Source organism: Ictidomys tridecemlineatus, chromosome 5 (genome assembly GCF_052094955.1).
Source record: "Ictidomys tridecemlineatus isolate mIctTri1 chromosome 5, mIctTri1.hap1, whole genome shotgun sequence".
Taxonomy (NCBI): domain Eukaryota; kingdom Metazoa; phylum Chordata; class Mammalia; order Rodentia; family Sciuridae; genus Ictidomys; species Ictidomys tridecemlineatus.
The window spans coordinates 67634047-67662028 of NC_135481.1; positions in this window are offsets into that span (position 1 = coordinate 67634047).

Genomic DNA, 27982 nt, shown 5'->3' on the forward strand with positions numbered 1-27982 from the left:
AGCATGTGTGCACACAGCATTCCTTATTTTCAGCTCTGGACTTCAGCAACAGCTATGACTTCAGCAAAGTTCTACTTAAATTGCATTTACCTAGTAGCTCCTCTCTTGTGGGTTTCAAACCGTTACTTTGTATATACATATGATAGAAATCTTTTTCAAATATTTTTTTTTCAAGACCTAAAGAGACCATCACTGTTGTTTTTAATTGGAATAAATCTCAATTCTAGGTCAAAGTTTCTAATAATTTCTAATTTAAGCCATGCTGTGACCTCCATTAATCAATTCATACTATTAAGCAATTATTGATTTTTATTCCTTTTTAACATGCAAAGATTGATTTGTCCACATTTTAGTTAGTTTATTACATCTATATTCAATAAGTGAGATATCACTGGCATTCTATTTGTTTTTGTTTTAACTATTATTTCATGTCAGAGTTAGATGGTTTCATAAATATTTTTTTTTTTTTGGTTTTGTATGTGTTCTAGAAGAATCCATGGAGCACTTGTATTTACTATCTGTAGTTGATAAGTGTGGTGGGTCACAGATGATTCTGAGGCTATGGATATAGGAAGCATGGTCTACTTGAGGGAGGGTCGGAATAGCCTGAGTTCAAGAGGTGACCTATTTTTTCTCTGATACTGAGGATATCCCACTCTTTTTGGTCATTACTCTATGTACCCACAAGTCACTTGGTGAGGATCACAAAGAATTGGATGCTCCTTTTGGATGGAAACAAAGTGTGTCTTTCCCTTCCCAGGAAAAAAGGATGAAAGAGCTCAAACTTTACTTTGACACATGGTACTGAAAAATTTGAAAGATCATTTTATCCCTACCATGTCACCATGGTAACCTGGGCTTCTGTAGCTAATTGCATGCTTGCTTTATTCTTTTTTTTTCCTAGTAGAATGAGCTGCACCTCTGCTGAGCATTCTAACAACAAAGTGAGGCACCCAGAAATATGGACTGATAATTCTGTGTTTGAAAATTTATATTAAGGAATAATTATTATCTATAGGTGGGAGAGGGAAGAAGTAAATTTGTGGCCCTATAATTAAAATTGAATACTTTGTGTTTGTCTTTATGTTTTGCTCTCCTGCATCATTTGGCTTTTGGGTAAAAGGATGAGAGCAAGATTATACATTTTGTTCCTTTTGAAGTCAACCAACCAGTAACTGAAGCCATTGGAGTGGATGCTTGTAGCAAATTATGGTTTATTTAGTGAGAAATCTCTAAATCTCTAAATTTCTAAATCTCTGTCCCACTCAATGGTAGTTGAGAATTCTTTTGGTGGGATATAGTAATAAATTAAGAGGTGTCTATATTTTAAAATTTTGAGTAATTAATATCTTACTTGATGATTGTGTTACAAATAGGTCTCATGTTAGGCTGATATATAATTTTTAAACCCCTGAAGCACAAAACTGGTGAATACAAACCTCTAATTTTCTCAAGAGAATGTAACATTTATCTCACTTCAGTAAAAGAATAGAACCTTGGAAAAATGCTGCCTATGTGTAGGTATGCACATAACTGTAGAATTATTATGAAACCATCCTGTTCAGTGAATTGCAGTTAGTAAACATGAAAACACATTTAGCAAAGATTTACCATACCAATCTCTCAGCTATTAAGGATATGTCATAGCTAATAGCAATTATACTTCAAATTAATATATCAGTTCTTTCTGAGTACAGATGGGCTTATTTTATTTATTTTAAAATTAGAGAATGAACTATTCTTGGGTAATTAACTTTGAATGCAGAGGAACAAGTAATAGTAATATAATTATCATTATAGGTAGAGTGGCTAGAGATTCATTACTGTTCTAGGGAGGTGTTAGTTGTTTCCTGTCATAAGCTAGTTATGCCAGACCTCAATGAGCTATATTCTTCTTTACCATTTTAAATAACATTTAAGAGAATGTTATTTAAAGTGGTAAAAGGATTTTGTCATTTTTTAATGCAGAGTAATAGCTAGCCAATCCCTAAAAAACAAATGCCAAATGTCTTCTTTAATATAAGGAGAGTAACTAAGAACAGAGTAGAGACGAAGAGCATGAGAAGAAGATTAACATTAAACAGGGATGAGAGGTGGGAGGGAAAAGGAAACAGAAGGGAAATTGCATGGAAATGGAAGGAGACCCTCAGGGTTATACAAAATTACATACAAGATGAAGTGAGGGGGAAAGGGAAAAATAATACAAGGGGGAGAAATGAATTACAGTAGAGGGGGTAGAGAGAGAAGAGGGGAGGGGAGGGGAGGGGGGATAGTAGAGGATAGGAAAGGCAGCAGAATACAACAGACACTAGTATGGCAATATGTAAATCAATGGAAGTGTAACTGATGTGATTCTGCAATCTGTATACGGGGTAAAAATGGGAGTTCATAACCCACTTGAATCAAAGTGTGAAATATGATATGTCAAGAACTATGTAATGTTTTGAACAACCAACAATAAACAAAAAAAAAAAAAAGAAAAGAAAAAAAGTGGTAAAAGGAACAATGTGTTTAAGTTGAAGAGTTGAGATAGTTTATGAATGGAGGAACATTAATGCCATTTTATCATCATGATAGCTTTGGGATGTTGCCACCAGCATGGCCAATCTAGCAGGTTCCAGTGAGGGGTGAAGGGGCATAAGAAGAACGAATATTCACAGACTCAAATTTGAAGATAAAGCTGGAGTCAGATGGGGTGCTGCTCTCTGATGGAGAAGTAGGTCTTAAGAATTAGCCAGGGATCTTTATTTACATATGTCTCATTATCAGATTAAAGACTATACAAGCATTGTTCTTTGTATTTATGAAAGTTACAGATTTAGCAACGTTATGCAGCTTCTTCCCCAGATACATTCTACAGTTTCAGTGTGCAGTGTTAGGAACTTTGTGTAGCTCTCAAGAAAGTCCATTGTTTAAAGTTACTGTTATGCAAGCAGGAGCTGGTGAAACATTGTATTTGTCTAGCAAGAGTTCCTTTATTTCGAAAAGCTATGTGCTTGAGATCAAGGTTAAGATTCTAGCACAGAGCCTCCTCATGGAGGGCATTACCATAGCAGCTCAGCATCCTGCACCTTTGCACAGAAACTTTCCCATGCACCAAACATGCCACAGCCATGAGGTCATCAGAGACCCCAGTCTCAGACACTGTCCTCCCATACTCTGTAACTTCTCGCCATATTGGAAGATAAACAGAATTGAGATCATTTTACAAATCAGTGAACTTGAGGCTCAAGTAATTTGCCAAAAGTCAGAAAGGTAAGAACATCTCAGAAGAGGAATTCAGATGCAAGTCTGCTGGTCTTCAGAATGTGTTGGTGCTTTTCACAAAAGATGGAGTGCACTTGACTTGGGGGGATACCTATAAAAAAGATCAAGATGCTCATTTTGTTCTCCTAAGTCTTGAACATTAAGAAGACAAAGAACAGTTGGGGCCTCAGAGGGAAGTGGTTTGAGTCTCTCTTTGTGGCCTTCTTCCCCTCTCTGTGGCTCCTCCATAAGATGAGAAAGTGATCTGAGTTATTATAGTCCCCTGATTCAGCTCCATTTTCTAGAAGGGAGCTTTCAAAGAGGCCACCTCTTCTTTCTAAGACTTGAGGGGAAAGTGGCCTAAGAGGCTTTCCAAGATAATAAAAGTGTGACTTCACCCCCAATTATTTACCATTCTGTAACTGAAGATTCCCTAGGACCCATCTAGGACATAGTGATTGCAATCTAGGGACGGATCTCAGGTCCTTTGGTCATATTCCCACTCAGAACTACCTTACCCACCCAGCCCCCACTGACAGTGAATGAAAAGTGAAAAATTCAGCAAAAATGTCAGTGTGATAGTAGTTTATAGAATGGTGGCTAAAACTCTTAGAAAACAAGCCTATGAAAGGGATACAGATTGTGAAAGAAGTTAGCAGTAAACTGCATGAGGATGAAAATTCTGCCTATAAAAATTAGACATTAAAATACAAAGTGGCTAAAGAGAATTGTGTGTGGTTGTAACTACTCCTGGGGATATAGGGAGTCAAACCAATCTTCTCTGATAGGTATAGACCAGAGGCCCATATTAAGAGCTATATTAATATAAAAAGGAATTTAGATAAAATCGTGTTGGAAGCTGCTGTCCCTTAGTAACTTTGTCTAGTCTTAAATCTCTGACATCTAAGCAGTAATATAGTTTGACTGATTTTTGGTTTTTTTTGACCCAGAAGTATTATTAACAGTCACATATCCTCCAACCTTCTGCTATTGGTCTATGTAATCCCTAGGAAAATAAGAGAATAAATACCAAGGAACAAAAAACAAATGTGAATATCTTTTTTAATTCAGGATAATTATTAAATTTATTATTTAAAATGGAATACTTAGGAAACACATTATGTAAATATATATAGTTTTATTTATTAGATTTACAATAGCTAAATGATTAAGTAAGTATATGATTGTAGGTGAAGTGCTTCCAAATCAAATATATTAAATGTATAAATCTAATTTAAAATATTTAAAGAAACTTAAATTAAGGACAGATTACTTAAGAGAGTTTGATTGGTTGAACTTTAATGAAATGCTAATGGAGACGAAAAACAATAGGAATCAGACTGGTTTGATTTGAATTTTGGCACTGGCTATCATTTATTGGTTCTGTGATCTTATACTTGTAACTTCACCATCTTGTGACTCAGTTTCGTCTTTGTAAATGTAGCTGATAACTGTACAAGGTTGTAGGAAGGTTAAAAATTAAACCTGGGGCTGGGGATGTGGCTCAAGCGGTAGTGTGCTCGCCTGGCATGCGTGTGGCCTGGGTTCGATCCTCAGCATCACATACCAACAAAGATATTGTGTCCACTGAGAACTAAAAAATAATAAATATTTAAAAAATTCTCTCTCTCTCTCTCTCTCTCTCTCTCTCTCTCTCTCTCTCTCTCTCTCTCTCTCTCTCTCTCTCTCCTCTTTCACTCTCTCTTTAAAAAAAAAAATTAAACCTGAAGAGTGCTCAGAATAATCTCATACACAGTAAGCCCTCTGGGCATGCTTGCCTTGGTTAACAGCAAACACACTTATTCTTGCACCTGACTTGTCTTTGACTTTTCACTTCCCTCAGCAAACTCTCCTACGTTCTCCTCCAGCTCCCAGCCCCACTCACATCAGGGCAGGTCCTTTATGTCCTGATGAGGCTACTACTTCTATTTCCTAACACTTAGAATGGGCTTTCAATGTAGTTTGTGTCAAAAGCCATTTTGGGATTAAAAGAAGACAGTTCTAAACCCAAAGCAATACCCATTTGTGAACATCATTTGCATTTCTTGAATTCCACATGGGTATGCACAACCACAGCAACAATTACTAATTCACTCTTTCCTCCCCAACCTCCTTCCCTCACATGCCCAGCCTGCTCATACTCCTTTCTTCCCCTGAACACTTTCCGCCAGACTTAGAGTCTCTAACTCTGGTCCTTTTCCCTTTCTTTATTTTGATGCCATAAAAACTCAAATTCCCGTTTTGACAGAAATTTGCCTTTTTTCAAAGGATGGGGAGAATAAGAAGCTGAGTGGTGAAATAAAAAAAGTGCTTAGTGAGTATTTGTTGAATATTTAAGTAACATTTTCTATTTCACTTAAGTAATGTTTGCACTTTGGTAAAACTTATTTTGCATGATATTTATTGATTAGAATAGCAACTATCAAATTAATGCAACTTCATCTGATAAATTTATTTCAAGGAAATAATATTTTTCAGTGTTATATAAACTAGATTGTTATTATCTTCAGGATACAACCAGGGAAATTCTCCTTGTAGTTGAGAGCACTAACACTTTTCAGATATCTTATGTGCCTGGATTTCAAGTATATTTTGATTTTTTCTTGCGCTAGGGTAGATGTTTTTATTTCCACTTGCAGCTCAGGAACTTAGAGACTTAGTGATCAGTCAGAGTTCAGGGACTCCAAAACTCTAGGAGATGGAGCAGGGGTCCTAACCTAGGCTTAAGAATCTAGAATCTGCAGACCTTCATATCCTATAACCTCTGAGGATGTGGGCATGACTCCTGGAGCCTAAACTTTGCCTGGTTTTTGTATGCTAGTCTACTATTAGTGTGAAAATTATTTAGTTAATCTCAGGAAGGCTGAAGTCTGACAGAACTTTATTTTTCTCTCTCTTTTTCTCTTTCTTTCTTTCTTTGTCTTTTGAATGGACTGAATCACATTGTGTCTTTTCTAAATAATGTGTGAACATTTTTAAGGATTTCTGTATTGTAATATTTTCTGCTCATATGAAGTTCTTCAAATTTAGCCCTCTTGTAAGTTTTTCAATATAGATACTACTAAAGCCTTATGTAGTGAAAATACCAGTGAATATTGAAAAAAAAATGTTAGTAATACACAGAGATTTGGGGATAGTATAATGTGAATTTAATGGAAATTTTATATTTAAGCTTATGAGCATAGATGAATGAAGTGTTCTAGGTATGAATGCTCATGAAAAAGAAATATCTTGAGGAATGAGAAAAAGAATACTCTCTTACTTGTGGTTCATACTGTTAAACATTATCAATTCACAATAAATTAAAATAGACTACATAGAAAACATTTGCATTTAGGAAAGAAACTTAATAATACTTTCTTGAAAGAAATTTTTATTTATAACAGGAAAACAATAATCTAATTAACCATATAACTGAAAAAAGTCAATTTGATCCAGAGGCTGAGCTCAATGTAGACAACAGTTGGCAATGTGTTATAGCAGAATTAAGTATTTAGAGATTATTTTATTTTAATTGGTGGATTTTATCTGTTTTTTTTTTCAGGAGAAGAAAGAGCTGAAAGTGAGTGAGGGTACTGTAAGTTTGGGTACCTTCTGGGTATGGTTCACAATGACAGACTGTGAAATAGCTGTGGAATAGCTGTATGTATAAAAACATAATTCTTGAGAGTGGAACAAGGGAGAGAGAGATATTAGAGAGCATCAATGAGATTTATCTCGGAAAATTATTCTTAGAAAAGTAGTATGTGGGCAGTGATGGGAAATTAGAAAAATTAAGCTTACATAAACTTATTATTATAGAGAACTATGGATTTTGATATTTGAGAACTGACATCATTCAAATGATTTTACTGGCTTCCGGAAAACATTTATTTGAAACATTAGACTTTATTGATTTTTCTATTTCCTCTCCAAATTCTTATCAATTATATGAAAATTATGCCACTGATACTGATTGGATGGTTTTAGTGGTTATAATGACAAAAGAAGAATGAGTTACAATGTCAAATTCTACTATATTGAGTCATGTATCTTTAGGTATGTTGAAAAGAGAAGAAATGTTAAAAACGTTAACTAAAACTAGTAATCACATATATTTTTAGAAAAAGAATCGTATCTCCCTATTATAGAAAAGAATATGAATATTTTACATGGGAGAGGTATAGAGATTGCCAAATATTTCCATACACTACCTTCCTTGGTGAATTTGTAAGGTTTAAAGGCTGGACACCACAGTAGTCATTTGATTCAGAGAACCAAGAGAGTTGTAGTTTGTGGATTTAAATGACTTTGCCAAGTAAGGTAGGGTTCAATATTTGATAGACTTAATTTTCTGTAAGTATAAAAGTTCCACATCAGTGGAATGCCTATTCCTTTCAAAAAGTATAGCCTCTCCGAGTGGCCTATCAGTGGACAGATCGGAGAGGGATTTAGAAAGCAGATCAACAGTAATATGAAACTTTTTTGGATGTGTGAGAAAGAAAGGGTTCAAGAATGATTCTAATTACTAATTTACATTGTTGAAGATTTGCTGATAATGTTTGCAGTAATAAATACTGCTGCAAAGGGGAAGAGAGTTAGGTGTGAACATCGGGAAAGACACAAACTCAGTTTTTCAATTATTACATTTTCAGTGCTTTAGTATTTTTTTTCCATAGCCCTAAAAAAATGTTTGAGACTTTTACATTTTAAAGGAAAGAGTTTCTTTTATCTTACAGTTTGGAGGCTGAACGTTTACGATCAGATGTCCCCATTTGTTCATCTCCTGGTGAGGATCTCATGGGAAATGGCATCAAAATAGTGGGAGCATATGTGCAAGAGATCACACAGTGAGACAGGAAGTCAGATTCAGGGACAAGGCTGCTCATTATTTATTTATTTATTGCAACTCTTTCTCAGAAACAAATTGGGGTTCTGTGATGATTACATTAATCCCTTCCAAAGGCATCATCTTCCATTGACCTAACCATTAGGCCCTACCTCTTGAAGGTTCCACCATTTCAAAACCACTACACTTGTAACCAAGCTTCTAGCATACCCAAACTATCGCAGACTCTTTCAATCATTGGAACAGAGCTGTTAAGTATTCCCTAATCCTACATGTGATGATGGTCCCTGGAAACAAAATGCAAACATTATCTTCATGGAGGCTTATATGGCATTTTTTAAAAAATTGACTGCTTTTTTGTCATGTGTCTTGTGTATTTATAAGTAAAGCTATATACTTCTACTCAAATGGGTATTAGAAAAAAAAGTTATTTTTAATTGTTGTTTTTTTCTAATATTCATACATGAGTAAACAAAAATGGAAGGATTACCTTTATTTCTGAAGTTACCTATTGAGCGAAACAAAGCCTTGCTGTTTGGGGCATGAATTATTTGAGGTTGTTAAAAACATACTATTTCATGCTGGGCATGGTGGCATACACCTGTAATCCCAGCAGTTTGGGAGGCTGAGGCAGGAAAATCATGAGTTCAAAGCCAGCCTCAGCAAAAGTGAAGAACTAAGCAACTCAGTGAGACCCTGTCTCTAAATAAAATACAAAATAGGGCTGGGGGTGTGGCTCAGTGGTTGAGTGCCCCTGAGTTCAATCTCTGGTACCCATCCCCAAATACTATTTCATATGACAGAAATAGCTAAACTTTGACATATTGTTTTCAAAGTACGTGGACTGAGAGTATCAGAAACAGAATAATTATAATCCAAATTTTATAAGAACTATTATACTTTACCTAACAAATATTATTACATATAATCAATATCATTGATTAACTTCTAAGACTTTGATTTCTCGATATCTATTTTTAGATCTTCAATTTCAAAATTCATTAGTGAATATTTCTTTTACTTTGTTAGGCTAAGGTTACTGTTTGTATGTAAAATTTTTACTGCATATTTTGCGTATTTTTTTGGGAGGGGATGGATGACTCAAAACCATGGATTAGAGAGTATCAAAATAATGTATTTTGAAATTTTTAAGAAAGTAATGATAAATAAAAAAATATTGTATTTATATACATGTGCTTGTATGTATGTATGTTTGTGTGTGTGTGTGTGTGTGTGTTTTCCAACATGTGTTTAGAGGCAAGATTTTGATTAAATCTTTTCTGTGACAAGTAGGTGAAGAAAATAGCCCAGACTTTAAGTTCATTTTTTCAGATCAGAACACTGTGGCTCAAAGTTACCTTCTATCTGGAGTTTAGATGAGTGAGCCATCTCTGTACACTCAGTTCATTTCTACTTCTATTCCAAATGACTGGACTACAGGGTAGAGTGAATTTTTAAAGCAAGAAATGTAATATGATTTTTTGACATGCTTAGTAGAACAACTATGCATTGGGGTAGTTAAGCCTTCTATTAACTTTATAAACTCAAAAACCTAGAAGTCTTTATGACTGTGAAGTAACAATAAAATTGGGTGTAAATGGTCACTTGGTAGTTATAATGTGCCTTTAAACTGGGAAACAAACACATTTGCTGTTTCTTCACTGTATTATAATAAAATGTTCATAAAAATGATTAGGTAAAGTTAGCACTTCAAAGAAAATTAAAGTTTCCCTTAGCTCCAGCTGTTTAAAATTCATCTTGGTAAACAGGTATTATTATTTTTGTATAAATACATAAAGATCATTCTTATGCTTCATACACTTGTCTGTTTCATGTAAATATACATGAGGAAAGAGAAGCAAATGCATTGTAAAGAGCCCCAATCCTTGCAAACCAGGCATTCAATCATGAGATTCTTTAAGCCACAGAAGCCCTTCAGTTTTTAACTTTTTGTTTTTTTGATTTACTTTAAAACAGAATTTTAGATTTTGGGGTTGATCCCACAAGACTGTTTTAAGTAATATCCTTTTGTATTGACATTATGCTTATTCAAATTTTAAATAGTGAAAAGAATTATTTCTCAGAGATGTATATGTTACATTTAGGGAGCCCAATCAACTGGCCTTTTTATTTTTAAATGAAATGCTATAATTTTTATGATGATTACAGAATGCTGGTGTGTGTATTTATGCATAGGTTATTGGAATAACAATGTAGAATACAGCTGTCCTACAAAATACTGCTTAATCATTTTAGTTTGATGGATAAGAAAATTATGCCTCCAAACTGTGAATTGCAAAATCTCTTGGGAGTAAACAATTTGACACAAATGTGACATTTTAAAATGAAATTGCATCAATAATGTGGTGAGTCCTCCAGGTTTCATTGGAATCATAGATAGTGATTTGGAGAAGAGCTGGGACTGTCCGTGCACCTGCTTCAGTAACTGTGCTGCTCCTTATCTGGCACAGTGTCAAATAAACTTCAGGAAGATTTAAAGCTGCAGAGATAAGTGTGCAATTGAAAATGCATTCCTATTATGCATTTAAAGCAATGTGATACTAACCTGTTCTCTAAACGGAATTTTAAGCAGCTGGGGCTATTGGGGTTTAATTTCCTGGATTTAATGTTAATTTTCCCTAATTATTCTTATTATACTTCATTGTAATATTCCATTTTAAAACATAAATTTGGAATTATTTTAAGTGATTATAGAGTTAGGGATTATTAGTAAGAAGTTGAAAAGCGATTTCCATACCACAAGCCTATTTCTATGTTGCTGGTTTTTCTTGTAGGAGTTATAGCCTAGCAAGACAGAAATATGAAAACACCTGGTTCCATGTGGCAAGCCTGAGATCAACTTCTGGTTTAAACCTAGAGACAAATGGTTTTCATAAGCAATTTCCTGCTGTGTGTGCTAAAATGATTTAACACATATATTCTAAAATGTATGGTTTCCATTTGTGTGTGTATGTGTATGTGCATTTTAGACTGGAGGTGATCTGCGTCGTGTGCTGTAGGCCCATTACTCTTGGGGATGATATTGAATGCAGAACCTGGTCCAACAGATTGATGAATCCTTGCTGGTCACTTTGGTGGTTTGGGCAATTTTTTAACTGGTTGAGCCTTAGTTTCTTCATTATAAATGGATATAACAGTACCTACCTCATAGAGTTTGTGTAAAATAGTGGCATATATGTGAAGCTAATTTTATAAACTATCTAGTCTTATGTAAGAATTGGGTTAAGACAGAGTTTCTCCATTGAGTTGCTTAGGAGATATTGGTCAGGTCAAGAGACATTTTGGGTGGTACAACCAGGGTTGAGGAGGGAGGTAAGTTACCAGCATGTAGAGGGTAGAAGCTAGGGGTGTTATTCAACATCTTATATTACACAGGACTGTACCCCCCCCCCCAAACAAGGAATTACCTGACTCTAAATGACAATAGTGCTATTGTGGAGAAAACGCTGGTTTAAAATATAAGAACTTTAAGCATGTAACTCAAAGGAATTACTTTTCTAGTCTTTCAACCATATTTTAGTAATTAGAATGCCATATTTATTATTGAATTAATACTTTAATTCCAAGTATGTTTAAAAATAGTAGTTCTCACTGAAGTACTACAACCTATTTCCCTTAAATTTTGATAATACATATACTTTTATTAAAGTTCGTTCAAGAAAACATAATTGTGATTCATGAATGTTCTTTTGAATCAATGTTCAGGTTTCCAACATTGATAGATAATTTAGTCATTCTTTAAGATACTTATAACTGTTTTCATATTATAGGCCCATAATCAAGTATTTGACTATCTTGGTCCAGATGGGCTTCAGGGTTTTAAGAATGTTACACATTTTAGAGAGGTAATAGAGTGCTCATTTTACATAATATTTATATATTATACCATTTATAAAACCCTTTTGGGGTCTGGGGATGTGTCCTATAATTAACACATTGATTTATTCAATAAAATGTGTAAATAAGCACACTAAGTGAGTTAAATATCTCATATCAATTCAAGTTATGTTTTACTACTAAAGGAATTCAGATCAGGTCAAGTTTTGAAGTCAAATGAATTATAAAACAAGACTTCCAGGGTTTGGAGACTTTGTGAATTTTGGATTGTAAATAAACTACTATGAGAAAAATATACCTAATCATATATAAATATGTATATATATGAATACACACACATAATGTATCTTTACTAAGCACAATACCACATATTTGTGAAGCCATGTCACATCACCAAAAGAGTGACAGAGTATATCAATTTTTATTGTACCAAACAAATATGCACCCACTCCCAACCAATTCAGTAATTATTGGAAAGGGCATGTATATTTAAAACATGCACTGCCTTAATTAATGTTCCAAGTTATGCCAGACTATATAAATAAGTGTCCCAGTTAATGAGCAGTTGCATCCAATTTTCACAGTTACAAGGAAAATACACCCTGCAAAATGAAAACATTCATAGAAAGGATGCAATTTATAACACAAGATATTTACAGAACTATAATTGGATATATCCAGTCTGAGAGTGAAAGTATTATTAGTGTCTGTTTTAATTAATAGCGAATAATATGTTCAGAACTTGACAAAGTTTCAGGACAATATCACTTTGATGGTGTATAATTATGCACCCAACTCTCACTGTATTTCCCTTATGAATGCTTAAAATCAAAGACTTATTTAAAGAAGCTGATGGTGGTGCAAATACTTGAGAAGCTTGGGAAGTAACATTATGAATTGGAAATGCAAGAGAATGCTTCTCAAAAGCAATCTTTACAGACTGGCATGGAATGTATATAATTCTTACTGAGATTTATAGATGAGTATCTTTCTCCCAAGACAGTTCTTCAAGGCTACTTAACATTGAATCATGCAGATCTGAAGTGTTTCAGAACTATGTCTCATTACATCTTTCATATTTGATAAGCGGATTGGTCCTGCTTCCTACACCTTGTTCAAGTCAAACTTCTTTGATGTAGTTTTCCTTGCAATACACTTACATGCTTGACACCCTTCTTAAATCTCCAGGAATGTAGCAGTAGACAACTTGAAATACTCCCATTATAAAATATTTATAAATACAGTTTTAAATATAAAAAGCTATTTTTAATCCCAAAGCAAGTAACCCAAAGAAGAACACTTCCAGAAGCTAAAAATGAGGGTGAAAACCAATCCAGGTAGCACAGTTCTAAAAGAGCCATAAATGAGGAGTGTAGAGTTTTAAGACCTGGTAGGAGGAGACAAAGCTTCCAATGAAAGGGTGGAACCCTAACAATTTCTTAACTACATTTGAAAACGCATTATCTTCAAAGAAGTATACTTTCATAAAATAGTGAAATAGGGAAAGAAAAGATTATTGGCTAAGAAATATGACATGTTGGCCAAAGTTGGTTTTAACACTAGACAGTAAATAAGTAACAGATAAACAAACAAACAAAATAAATGTCTATTTGAAATATATTGTAATCAGAACTGCCTTACTATGGATTGGCTTCATGTTTACATATGTGGTAGCTTGGTACCTCTAAATCAGGAAATTAATATCAAAGTTGTCCTTGAGGTGACTGGCAAGTGATTCTACACATTTCTACAGGAATAAACAGATAAAGCCCTATTCAACATGCCTAATAATCCCAAGTTACAAAACATGCAGGGAAAAATAAATCAACTAAGAATGAGTTAGCAGGCATAACAAATATGAGGTTTATTTCCTCAAACTTTTGAAATATCTATCATAGGCTTTAGTATAAGTATTTACGATTTTAAAGTAATAAAAAAGAAAAATATATGTGTAAGAATGAGATTAAAATATTACCAAGTAAATTTTATTTTTAAAATAAATAGTAGAAAATACTAGGTGCTGGAAAACATTTGATGGTCAGCAGCTATCAGTTAATGAAAATACTTCAAATCAAATTTGAGGATTGTAGCTAAAATTAATTTTAATAGAAACATATAGCCTAAAATTCTTATAATAGGAAGAAAAAGAATGAAAGTCTGGTAATCATAACAAAAAGAGACCCAGAAAAAGCTATAGTAAACACAATAGTGTAAGTTATTATAGGAAAAAAAAGTATAATAAACACAGTAGTTAAATTATTATAGAAAAACAATAAAGAAATATAAAGTAAATGCATAGTAATGAACATAAACAAAATTAAAAGCTGGTATTCTAAAAATAATATTAAAATAGTCAAATTATTGGCATGCTCCATCAAGAAGAAAGAAAAAGGCACACGTAGACAACATTAGGAAGGGTGGTTCATGAAATACAAGGAGATTGACAAGTGGAAAGTTATTTTCCAAGTTCCTGTTAGTTAACAATGAATGGTAAGATCACACACAAAAATACATGTTTATTAGATTACATCCATATGAAATTACATCCATATGAGAACTTATATTTGTAGCCATCTTGTTCTTTCTTATGACCATTTTATTTAAGTGTCCTTATGTCCTTATCTACAGAAAATTGGTTTTGATACATTATTTTTTTAAAGGTATAAGATTGTCTTTGGACAAACTTACTCTTTAGTCTCAAATCCTTATAAACCAATTATTTCTTATGGAAGATGACATCTAATTTGGATCCTAAATTCCTTTCTCTACATGCATGTTAAGAAATCTTTTTCCTCCTCATTTGTTTGCTTCTTTTCCTGGCTATAAAGATGTTAATAAATTAATAGCTTAGTGTTTAAAAACAGCAATGTAAATGTGACTTTTTTTTCATCATAAGTAGATCAGGACAATATGGGAAGGCAATTTACTAGTGAAACTATTTATTTATCTAACTAAATGTAAAATTCCTAAGTTAAATATTTGGCCATTCAATTTCAGTGGGATGATCAAGCTGGATTTGTTTTAAGAGTGAAAAGGTAATTAAGAATGAAATCTGTTAATTGATTCAAGACAAGTCATTATAATCTGAATGGATGCAACAAAAGCTTCCTGTCATGAATGATGGAATCTCTTGCCAAATGGGAAGTGTGACAAATAGCATCTTCCAATGCCATAGAGTAAGGAGCATCTTTCTCAAGAGGGCATAACCCCCTCACACTCTCCTCCCTTGGAGTGGCAGCAGAAAGGACAGGTTTGCTCCGTTTCTTGGCTTCTTGGCGTGTATGTTAAAGTTTTACTACTCAATATTTAATGGTGGGTGAAGCCCAGTAGAGTGCCCTGGCTTCTCCATGCAGGGATTTCAGGCTACAATTCACCCTGTTGATGCCAAAACCTAATTTTCTATCCTGGACTACTTATTATTCCCCAAACTGTAAGTTCCAGGTATTGGTTTTTGTCTCAGAGTTAGCAGAGTTCTGAGTCCATGATTTTGGCTTAGTCTTACTTTTATCTGGCTCTGAGAGATTTTTATGTACTTTTTATTGATATTAGAAAAGATTTTAAAAGCATGTTTATTATAATCTATCCAGCATTTGTATGTTTTATAGCAGATAAGGATATTTAACGCACATTCCCTGTGTGAATATTCATTTATTAAATATTATAGAAAACATTTTTTGCTTTAATAGTTGTAAATATTTTTCCCAGTTAGACATGTCTTTTGGCAAAGAAATAAATATTACTAAATAAAATAAAATACAAATCAGCATATATAATAGTATTTGGCACTGAATACGTACCCAGTAAATATTTCTTTTTTTTTCTCACTCCTAGCCCCCAAATGCCACTCCACCCCCTTTTCATATGGGGGAATTGGTTCCAGGACCTCTCCATGCCAGCCCCTGTAGAGCCAAAATCTGTGGCTGCCCCAGTCTCACATAAAATATCAAAAATTTTTGCATAGAACTTAAGCAATCCTCCTGTATACTTAAATCATCTCTAGATTACTTAAAGTACCTGATAAAAGTAAATATTATGTGAATAAGTGCTATGATATAGTTATGTTGTGTCCCCCAAAAGCTGATGTGTGACAAAATACAAGAGGTTTAGAGAGCCTTAACTGGGTGGTATCTGTAGGCAGGTAGGGTGTGGCTAAAGGAGGTGGCTCATTGGGGCATGACTTTGGAGTTTATATTTTGTTTTGGTGAGGGGAGACATCTTTCTCTCCCTCTCTCCCCTCCTCTCTCAAAATGTCCCTAGCTTCTTTCTTCCACCACATACTTCCATCTCACTTCCAGCCCTAAGGAATAAAGTCACCCATCTATGGATTGAGACCTTTGAAACCATGAGCCACAGAATAAAATTTTCTTCTTCTAATTGTTCTTGTCAGATCTTTTGGTCACAGTGTAACAGTGCTCTGCTACTGCAACTTATTTTTGTAAGGACCTGTTTTCTCTCTCTCCCTCCTTCCCACAATCTCACCCCTACCCTAATCTCCAGGGAAACAGGATTACTTTTCTTCCCTATCCTAGGCAGAGTTATCTGTCCTTGAGCATACAAACACCACAGGAAAGAAGTAATTCAGACTTTGGTGATGGCATTAGAAGATCTCAAAAATGACTGTCTCCCAAATTAACAAGTGAATTACAACTCTGAACAGAGAACATGGAATGCAGCCTTTGAATCACCTTTAAAAACCCTCTGTTGCTCCTGATGGGCAGAATTATAACCTCTGGGACGGGAGTCCCTGTGTTTCTCATTTGCTAGCAAAGCAATAAAACTTCTTTTTCCTTTTTATCAAGACCATGTCCTTGTTATGGGATTGGTATTGGGGACAAGGACTGAGCTTTTAGTAACAACAGCAGTGAAAAAGCTGACTAAAACAGAAATTGGTACCGCAAGGTAGGGTCATTGCCATGACTAACCTGACCATGTGGTTTAGAAGCTTTTGTAGCTCTTTGGAATTTGTGGGAGGAATTTTGGAAAGTTTAGCAATGGAAGCTGGAAAGGCTTTAGAATGTTTTAAGTGGATCTTGATGGATGATTCTGATGGGAGTTTAGAAGACCAGAATGCCAGTTACACTGTGGATAGCAAATATCCGGGTCATGAGATTTCAAAGGAGAAGGAGCACTCTATTGGATATTAGACTAAAGGACATTCATGTTAACATTCTGGCTAAGAAGTTGTCTACATTTTTCGCATGTCCTGAGATTTTCTATGAGGTTGAATTTGAAGGTGTGATGCATGACAATTTCAGTGTCCTTGATGATGAGTAATCCAGTTGTGGAGGCAGAACTGGATGGACAGAATGAAGGACTAGATGTGAGATGTGATGGAAAAAGAGGAATTAAGAAGGAAGACTATTTTTTTTTCTTGGTATAAGAAACGACTTGAATATTGACAAGCATGGTAACTTGGAAGACAACCATACGCTCAGAGAAACAGCCCAGTTGATGCCTAGATTGTAGCATTCTGAAACCTTAGGGACAAGACCCAGCTGTGCCTGGCCTGACTTCTAACTCATAGAAACTGTGAAGTAGTAAACATACAAATGCTTTAATTCATTACAGAACAATAGAAAATGAACCCACATGTGTATTTTTAAAAAATGTATATTGTTGGAGGAACAATTAGTGTTGTGTAAGCACCAGTTAGGTCCAGCTGGTTGCAGTGCTTCTCAAGCCTTTATTTGTTTTCCATCTGCTTGTCCTAAAAGAAACATATCTTGAAACCTACAACTATAATTTTGGATTTATCTATATGTCTCAAGTCTTTCCTTCTTTTATTTTAAAGGTGTTTTGTTAGATGCAGGAATATCTATTGAATTGATAACTCTTTTATCATAAAATGCTTATCTTTATCCTAGTAGTATTTTGTGTGCTAAAATCTAATTTATCCAATATTAATACTGCCAGGCTTAGTTTCTTTTCTTTCTTCTCTTCCCCTTCCCTTCCCTTCCCTTTGCTTGAACCCAGGGGTGCTTAACTACTGAACCACATCTCCAGCCCTGCCTCCCCTTTTTATTTTTTCTTTTGAGATAGGCTCTTGCTAAGTTGCTTAGAGTCTTGCTAAATTGCTGATGGTGACCTTGAGTTTGTGATCCTCCCACTTCAGGCTCCTGAGTCGCTGGGATTACTGGTATGCACCACTGTGTGTGGTTAGTCTTGGATTTCTTTTGATGAATTTTTTATGATATATAATTTTTAAATTTTTAATTTTCCATTTATCTATGTCCTTATGTTTAGAGTATATTTGTTGTAACCAGATTTTTTTAAAGTCACTTTTTCCACTGCTATGACCAAAAAAACCCAAGAACAACTTTAAAGGAAGAAAGTGTATTTGGGGGATCATAGTTTCAGAGGTCTCAGTCCATAGAAGGCCAGCTCCATTGCTCTGGATCCAAAGAGTGGCAGAACATCGTGGTAGAAGAGTATGGTAGAGAAAAGTGGCTCAGGACATGGCCACCAGGAAGCAGAGAGAGGCTAAGCTCAGCTCACAAAATATATACCCCAATGGCAGGCCCGCAGGGAGCCATGTCCTCTAACCATCTATAGTTACTACCGAGTTAACCCCTACTGGGGGATTAATGCACTGTATTAGGTTGAGGCTCTGATAACCAAATTATTTCACCTCTAAACTTTCTTACATTGATCCACACATGAGCTTTTGGGGGACACCTAATATCTAAACCATGACACTATAGTAAACCCTTACTTTTTAATGTATTAAAATGTTTGCCTTTTAATTAGAATGTTTAGGGCATTTACCTTTGACAAAATTGCTCATATAGTAGTATTTAAATGTATCATATTTTTGTTTGTTTTCTTTTTGTCATGCCATTTTTCTCATTTCCTGATTTTTAAACATTGTTGCATATTTTGTAACAATTTTATCTCACTTAATTACTTTTTAGTTATATTTCTCTTCTTTTTTCACAATTGTTCTAGCATTTGTAACATATACTTTTATACTTACTATTCTCTACCTTTAAACTATATGCTACTTAATATATGATATAAAGCTTTTCTTTTTCCTGTCCTTTCTTCTATTGTTGCCATACATTTTGTTTGTATGTATGTCATCAATATCATAATATATTTGCATTAATTATTTGTTGCTGTGTAATAAATTACCGTACTTAGTGACTTGTGCAATATAAATTTATTTCACATTGGTATGACTGGAATGGGCCCTGCTGGGCTAAGATCAAGGTTTCAGTGGACTTTTCTCCTCTCATGAGGCTCTAAGGACAATATGATTCCACATGTTTGGGTTGGCGACAGACTCAGTTCCTTGAGTTTCTAGAATCCAAGTCCCTGTTCTCTTTTTGGCTGCAAAGTGAGGCTTCTAAGCCAAGCTTCTTCAGAGTGCTGCATTTTTTAGGTCCTGACCCAAGATAGGTCAACTCCTAAAGTCTAATCTATCTCACCCTTGGCTTCTATCATTGTGGGTTTTCTCTAACCACAGGGAAAGGCTCTTTGCTTTTAAGGATTCATGTAGTTGTATTTGACCTCCATGGATAATCTCTCCATGTTTAGGTTTATGAGCATAGTCACATCTATGGTGTCTCTTTAGTCATGCTCTATACCCTAATCAAAGATTAAGATTTAAGGCAAGGGCAACTTTGAGGAAGCTGTTATTCTCCTGCTACATCGTTAACATTTATGCTTTTCTCAGTCAATTATTTTTAAATAAAACTATTCCTTAATATTTACCTCTGTATTTATCATTTCTGTCACTCTTATTTGTTTAGCTCCAAGGTTCCATCTTATATGATGTTCCTTCAGTTTGAAGAATTTCCTTCACAATTTTTTGAGTGTTTTGTCTGCTGCTATACCAAATTATTCAGCTTCTGTTTGAAAATAATTTTATTTTCCATTGATTTTGGAAAAATATTCTCCCCAGTTATAGAATATTAGATTTATGCACTTTTCTTTCGGGACTTGAAAGACGTTGCTTCTTTGTCTTTTGGCTTGCATTGTTTTTGATGAAGAGTCAATGATAATTCTCATTTTTGTACCTCTGTTGTGTCTTTTATCTCTGGCTGCTTTAAAGATTTTTCACATGGATTTAAGCCATGTTTGGGTTTGTTTTCTTTTCGTATTTTATCATGTTTGAGGTTTGTTGAGTTTCTCTGATCTATAGTTTTATAGTTTACATCAAATTTGGAACATTTCTGCTGCTTTTTCTTCAAAAATATTTTTACCACTTCCCTTCCTATTTAGGCTCCAATTGAGATATTTTAGATGTTTGCCATTTTGCCACATGTCACTAAGAGTATGTTCATTATTTTTAGCCATTTTCCCCTCTGTACTTAGTTCTACTTAGTTTCTATTGCTGTCTTTGGTTCACTAATCTTCATTAATCTTTTCTTCTATAATGTTTTATAATTGGTGAAATTTTTATTTCAGACATTGTACTTTATTTTTCTTCAAGAAGTTGTATTTGGCTATTTTAACCTATTTTTCTCTTTATTGTGTTCAGATTTAAATTTAAATCATTGAAAATATTTATAATGGTTATTTTAAAGTTCCTGTGCACTTTATCATTTATATATTTTTTTTCCTGCTGAATTACTTTTCTCCTAGTTATAGATCATAGTTTCCTTGTTGAATTTCTAGTAATTACTGCTTGGATGTAGTTGATGGCTAATTATCTAAATTTTGTTTTCTTATTTTAAGCGTTGCATTTTGTTTTAGTGGGCAAGGTAGGTTATTAGCAGTTCATTTTATTCTTTCAGGACTTCTTTGTAGTCTTTTAAAATGAGGATCCAGAGTGTCCTATACTGTGGTGCTAGTCAAGTCCTACTAGTAACTTGTGTTTCTTTTGATATTTCTACTAATTGACCTGAGGTCTCTCTTCTCTGGCTTGTTGAAACTCAGATACACCTCAACCCTGTTTGATATGTAGAAATTTTCATCTTATGCCTCCTCAGTATATGTTCTTTGCCTGGTACTTGTCTTTTACTAAGCCTCACTGAATCTCACTCTACCCATAGGAAGCTGTATATTTGACCAAAGTCTCAAATAAATTCAATTCTAGCCATCATATCATTTCTTAACTTGTTTATCTCTTCAAATCAGCAAAGGTGCTATACTTTGCTTAGATTCACCTTTTTTTCACTGCAGCCCAATAAGTGCACCTAGGAAAAAAGCCATGGTGATTATCAGAACCATCTTGTTATTTATTTATTTATTTATTTATTTTCTCTTAGGGATTATGGTTCTCTACTCTCTATTCTCCATTTCAGTTGTTGAGAGGGTAATTCTGATCTATATGCAGTAATCAGTAGTTAATGAGTAATTCATTAACTCTGGTAATAGGCACTTCTTGATGTTTAGGTGCAGAAATGCAAATAATTAATTTTGAAAATCTATCTTATAGCAACAGATTTCATATATACTCTACTGTATATATGTCATAGATAATGGGATAAATATAGATTCCTTTCTAGTGTTTTAAGGTGAGTTTGAGAATGCATTACTGTACTATGTAATCTACATTTAAAAAAAAATCACCAGGTTAGTTGACTAGAAATTAGGTGTGTTTCTCCAATCTCACCATTTTTATATAGTTCTAGAAGTTGTTTGTAGACACACTTAGACAAAGGCATCAGACTTCAGGAAATCTAGTAGAAGGATATGTTATTGTTTGTTTTGATATAGGTCATAATATCCTGAAATTCTCTTCATGGAACTCAGCATTTACTTTACACTTGCCAGGGATTATGTTAACTATAAAATAAGACTTTACTTTTTAAACCCTTATTTGAAATTATATCAATTCTAAGCTAATATAACAGAGGTGGGATATAAACATGCTTTCATGAATTTATTGCCAGCATTCCATTTCCAGAAGTAAAAATTGCAACATGATATAAGGCATACTTTTTAAAAAATAATTTTTGTCACGAATTATTTGAAAGCAGTAAGTAGACATAATCACTGGAAAATTCAGCCTTTTAAAACATATAATTTCATCATAATTACATGGATACATATAGAGAGCCAAGGAAATTGAAGGGCACATCTTGAAATAGAATAAAATACTCATGAAGAAATGAGTGTGTGTGTTCTAAGAAAAGAATGGATCCTGATAGTGTGTGGAAATGTTTTCCTCTTGGGTGGACAATTTTCAAAAATAGTTGGTTCAATGTCTCATCCAGTTGAAAACAGTTCAAAAAGCCAAAGGCCCATTGATGAGGTTAGTATGAGAAGCTTTGTCTTTGTTCCTTCTTTTTTCTTTGTTTTCTTGTCTTTCCTCTTCCATCCCCCATCCCTTCCCTTTATTCCCCTTTCTTCTAATCCAATGAATGCCTATTCTTCCCCTCTCACCCTTGTTGTGTGTTAGCAACCATATATCAGGGTATTTGACCTTTTTAAATTTTTTTATTTTTTTTAGTATTGCCTTATTTTGCTTAGCATAATAGTCTCCACATCTATCCATTTTCTGGCAAATGCCATAAAGTCATTCTTCTTTATGGCTGAATAGTAGTCCATTGGGTATATACACTACATTTTCTTTATTCATTTGTTGAAGGGTATCTAGGTTGGTTTCATAGCTTAGCTATTGTGAATTGAGCTGCTATAAACATTGAGTGGCTGTGTCACTATAGTATGCTGATTTTAAGTCCTTTGAGTATAGACTGAGGAATCGGGTAACATTTCAGATTTCTGAGGAATCTCCATACTGCTTTCTAGAGTGGTCAACCAATGTGCAGTCCTACCAGCAATGTGTGAGTGTACCCTTTCCCCTATATCCTTACCAACGTTTATTGTTGCTTGTATTTTTGTTATTGCCATTCTGACTGGAGTGAGATGAAATCTGTGTAGTTTTAATTTTGTTTCTCTAATTGCTAGAGATGTTGATCATTTTTCATATAGTTGTGGACTATTTATATTTCTCTTGTGAAGTATCTGTTCAGTTCCTTTGCCCATTTATTATTGGATTATTTAGGTTTTTTTTTTGTTTGTTTGTTTGTTAAGTTTTTTGAGTTCTTTATATATCCTGGAGATCAAAGCTCTATCTGAGGTTCAGATGGCAAAAAATTTCTCCCATTCTGTAAGCTCTTACTTCATGCTTTTGTTTATTTTCTTTGCTATGAAGAAGTGTTTTAGTTTGATAGCATCTCATTTATTGCTTCTTGATTTTACTTCTTGTGCTTTAGGGGTCTTGTTGAAGAATTCAGTTTCTGAGCTGACATGACGGAGAGTTGGGCCTACATTTCCTTCTACTATGTAGGGTTTCTGATCTAATGTCTAGGTCTTTGATCCACTTTGAGTTGAGTTTTGTGCAGGGTGAGAGATAGGGATACAGTTTCATTGTGCTACATATGGATTTCCAGTTTTCTTAGCACCATTTGTTGAAGAGGCTATCTTTTCCCCAATGTAAGTTTATGGTGATTTTGTCTAGTATGAGATAACCATATTTATGGGGTTTGTCTTTTTGTCTTCTATTCTGTTACAATGGTTCTCATGTCCGTTTTGGTACACATACTATGCTGTTGGTACACATACTTGTGATTGCTATTTCTATTTCTATGAATAATAACATTGGAATTTTAATAGAAATTGCATTAAACTTGCATAGTGCTTTTGGTAGTACTTACTTGGCCATTTTGATAATATTACTTCTGTCAAGAGCATGGGGTATCTTTCCATCTTCTAAGATCTTTTTCTATGTCTTTCTTTAGTATTAGTGTAGTTTCCATTGTAGAGGTCCTTTACTTCATTTGTTAGATTGAATCCCAGTTTTTTAATGCTATTTTCAATGGGATAACTTTCCTTATTTCCTTTTCAGAAGATTCATCATTGTTGTATAGTAATGCAATTGATTTATGGATGTTCATTTTATATCCAGATGCATTTCTGAATTTGTTTGAGTTCCAGAAATTTTCTTATGTAGTTTTTTTGGGGGTCTTCTAAATATAGGATCAAATAGAGATAGTTTGAGCTCTTCTTTTTCTATTTGTATTCCTCTAATTATTTTCTTTTGCCTAATTGCTCTGGCTAGAGTTTTAAGGACTATGTTAAATGGAAGTGGTGAAAGAGGGCATCCCTGTCTTCTTCCAGTTTTAGAGGGAATGCTTTCAGTTTTTCTCAATTTGGAATGATGTTGGTCTTGCTTTTACAACGTTGAGGTATTTTCCAACTATTCCAAGTTTTTTAGTGTTTGGAACTTGAAAGGGTGCTGTATTTTGTCAATGCTTTTTCTATATCTATTGAGATAATCATGTTATTCTTATCTTTAAGTATATTTATGTGGTGAATTACATTTATTAATTTCTGTATGTTGTACCAACCTTGCATCCCTGAAATAAAATGCACTTGATCATGGTGATACTGCTGGTTACAGATGATGAGTTCTGCTTCCTCACATGTTGAAGTCTGAACAGTAGAGAAGCACGCCAAGGCAAGCATATAAATCAGGGTTTATTTAAAAAGGGGTAACATAAACTTCTCCCAAGAGGAAGGAGGGGGCCATAGCTGCTATCCTGGTATCCCAAAAAGTGAGGGCCTTCTGCCTTTTTATATGTCCTAGGCTTCCTTTGTTCTCCTCCTTCCTTCCTCCCATCTCTTTACTACCTGCATTGGTGACTAGGCCCAGGAGATGCTCCGGGTGGGATGGCCAAAAGGTGAGGATAAAGGCCTGGGAGGAGTGATCCTGGCAGGAATGGGGCCCAGGGCAAATTAATTAGCAATTTTTACAGCTCCCTGTAAGGAGGGACAATTCCTGGGATAGGTTACCTTAGCAACAAGTTAGAGTAGGAGCAGATTCTTGATAGGGTGGAGAAAGGGCTCTGAAGGAATTAACATTTCAATCCCTCCTTCTCTGGACCCAATACATCTAATTCTGGCTTCAGTATTTCCATTTTCATCATGAATTTTAGAAATTTGAGGTTGTTTTGTTCTTTCTCTTGAGTAGCATGGCTAAAGGCTTCTCAATTTTATTTATTTTTTCAAAGAATCAACTATTTGTATTGTCAACTTCTAAACTTTTTTGTTTTTCAATTTCATTGATTTTTGGCTCTGACTTTAATTATTTCTTGTCTTTTACTGCTTTTAGTGTTAATTTGTTCTTCTTTTATCAGGGCTTTGAGATATAATGTTATTTATTTAGTGATTTTTGATTCTTTTAATGAAGGAGATCACTGGGTGCTGGATTCATTGTCTTTGTTCATCAAAGAATTGAATAACAGGACACAGAGAGAGCAAGCAAGAAATAGGTTTATTGCAAAGGTGACAGAGATACAGAGATAAACTTCTCTAAGAGAGGGGGACCCAAAGCTGGAAATCTGGTGGGGAAGTTTTGGCTTCTTCTTTTTATGATCTCTGGTCCTTTTCTTATCTCCTCCCCTATCCACAAGATCCTAATCATCAGTGATTGGTGCCCCCTATGTTCACATGTCTGTTTTGGTTTTTCTATTTGATCCTTCACTTAGGAGCAGGAGTACTGAAGTGTCTGTCTGATTAGGTCCCCTGCTTGTGTCCATGAGCACTTTTGTTAAGCAGGAAGTTGACCTGTCCATGCTTCTTTGTTCTAACCCTGCCCCCAACCTCCTCTCCTGACATCTTGCTCTGGCTGCCCAAGCCCTTCTATAGCTCTCTCACTATGAACTTTTCTCTTATTACCACCTTCATAGTGATTTTGATTCATTGTATGGCTATTCTCATTTACCTCTTAGTATTTTTTTTTTAATTTCATCCCTTATTTCTTCTGTTATCCATTGGCCATTCAATAATGTATTATTTAGTTTCCAGGTGTTAGAGTATCTTCTATTTTTTATTATATCATTGATTTCTAATTTTATTCCACTATGGTCTAAAAGAATGCAAGGTATTATTTCTGGTTTTTTTTTTTGTATTTACTAAGAATTACTTTGTGACCTAAGATGCAGTCTATTTTAGAAAAGGATCCATTTGATACTGAGAAGAAAGTGTAATCAGTTATTAATGGAAAAATATTCTATAAATGTCTGTTAGTCTTATAAGGTCAGGTAAAGGCAGCAACCAAAAGTAGGCATATATAAAAAGGCCTCTGAATGAGGCTTTACGGAGATCCCACTCCCAGGGGGAAGTCTCAGACCAACAGAGTGGATAGGACGAAGGTGTGAGGAGAAACCCTGTGGGGGCTTCACTGGACTGGAATTTTATGGGGCTTAGGGCAGGAAGGAAAGGGCTTGGGACAGGAAAAGGGGTTTTAAGAGTCCCTTGTCCCATTGGAGTTCGTAGGGGGAACTGGCTGAGATCCAGGATTGGCCAGAGACCCTGCTGATTGACAGGTGGTCCCCTAGGTACCTGATTGATGTGTCTTTCGAGTGTGGGCTGCTTGGCACTTTGTTCCTAAGTCACCGCCATTGACCTGACAAGTCTAAATCAATAATTGTATTTTTTTAGTTCTATAGCTTCTTTGTTTATTTTTTGTTTGGTTGATCTATCTAGTAATAAGAAAGACATGTTGAAGTCACCCAGTATTATTGCATCGTGGTCTATTTGTTTCTTGAAATTGAGAAGGATTTGTTTGGTGTATGTTGATGCTACATTGTTAGGGGCATAAATATTTATGATCTTTTATTTCAGACCCAGCTGGAATTACTCAGGTCTTGGTCCCTGGGTTTGGACCCATACTTGTCGGCCACCATAGCACAGCGGGAAAAGATGGTGGCTGACCTGGCTCTCCACAGGCCACTGGGAGATGTGCAGTATCTTTCTCAGGGGAAAACAAAGTGCAGCTCACCCAATGGATCAGCTTGACAGCATAAGAGTCACCATCCTTTCTGCTTCAAGACACTCTACAGTGTCACCCAAAATGCTGGCTCTCTTAGTCCCCATTTAGGACCTGCTCATGGTGGATTCCCATCTGCAGCTGCTGGTGGGTTTTTTTCCTTTCTTTCTTTTTTAAAATTGTATTCTCTCTAGCCTTCTGAGTCCATAGGCTGTTCTGAAAGTCCAGTATTAAATCCCAGTAGGATTTTTATTTTTTACCCACTCTTATAGTGGGCAAAAGTTGCGACTTATGCAGTTGAGGGGGAGAAACAAAGAATGTCCTTGTGCTTCTGCCTTTGCCAATGCTTTATTCACTCAATACCATTTCACCCTATAGGTTCTTAATCAAGAAAATGACAATCCTTGATGCTAGAGACTGCAATAGACATAATCAATTCACAGCAAACAATTTGAGATTAAGTAATTCATAGCAAACAATTCAAGATTAATTCTAAGCACTGCAAATGCCCTTAATCATGACAGGCTCATGACAGACATTACCTCTGCAGTCCAGCAGATGCACACTCACTCAGAAGGCAATGATCAGGTCAGGAACCAAGATAGGCTTCTCCTGGGCAGGAGCTGACTGCCAGTTAGGGAGAAGTTGCCGTTCTCACCAGGGTCAAGATGTGGCTGTAGAGTTTGAGAGCAGTGAGGAAAATGCAGAGGATAAGCAAACAGTGAAAAGTGCTGGGATGTCAGTTGGGATCCTCATCAGGATCTCAGTGTGAGGGCATCATTATGGACTATCTGTTCATTTGCCCTATTATTTATACTAAATTTGGGGGCTTTTGACCATCTCTTTCAATCCTTATCAGCTGCCACCAGATTTCTCAGTTATGTCATTTACCCTGGGGTTAAAACATCTGATCTGGTGGTCCCCACTCTGATCTTTTTGCCTTTCTCTTTTGGGGGGAGGACAGCATGCCCGAGGCTTCACTCTGAGTTTTTCAGGGTGGAGAGAAGTGACTTGTTTGTGCCAGAGGCCCATACTGGAGGGCTCCTTTAGACATGCCTAGTGAGACTGCAGGTTTCAAACTGGAGTTTTTAAAATGGAGTTGCTTAGGCTCAGGCCTAAGGCCATCCTTACACCACCTCAAAGAGATACCGTCTGTCTGCTTTCCTGGTCTCATGCTATAGAGAAGCTTGGAAAGTAACCTCCTCTACTCCACCATCTTGACCCCCTCCTTTTATTTCTTCTTGTTGGAAATGTTCTTCAGTGGTTTTCTTTTTCTGATATACTTTCTGATCAGCAGTACTTGTCACTATATATTTTTTGGATATGAT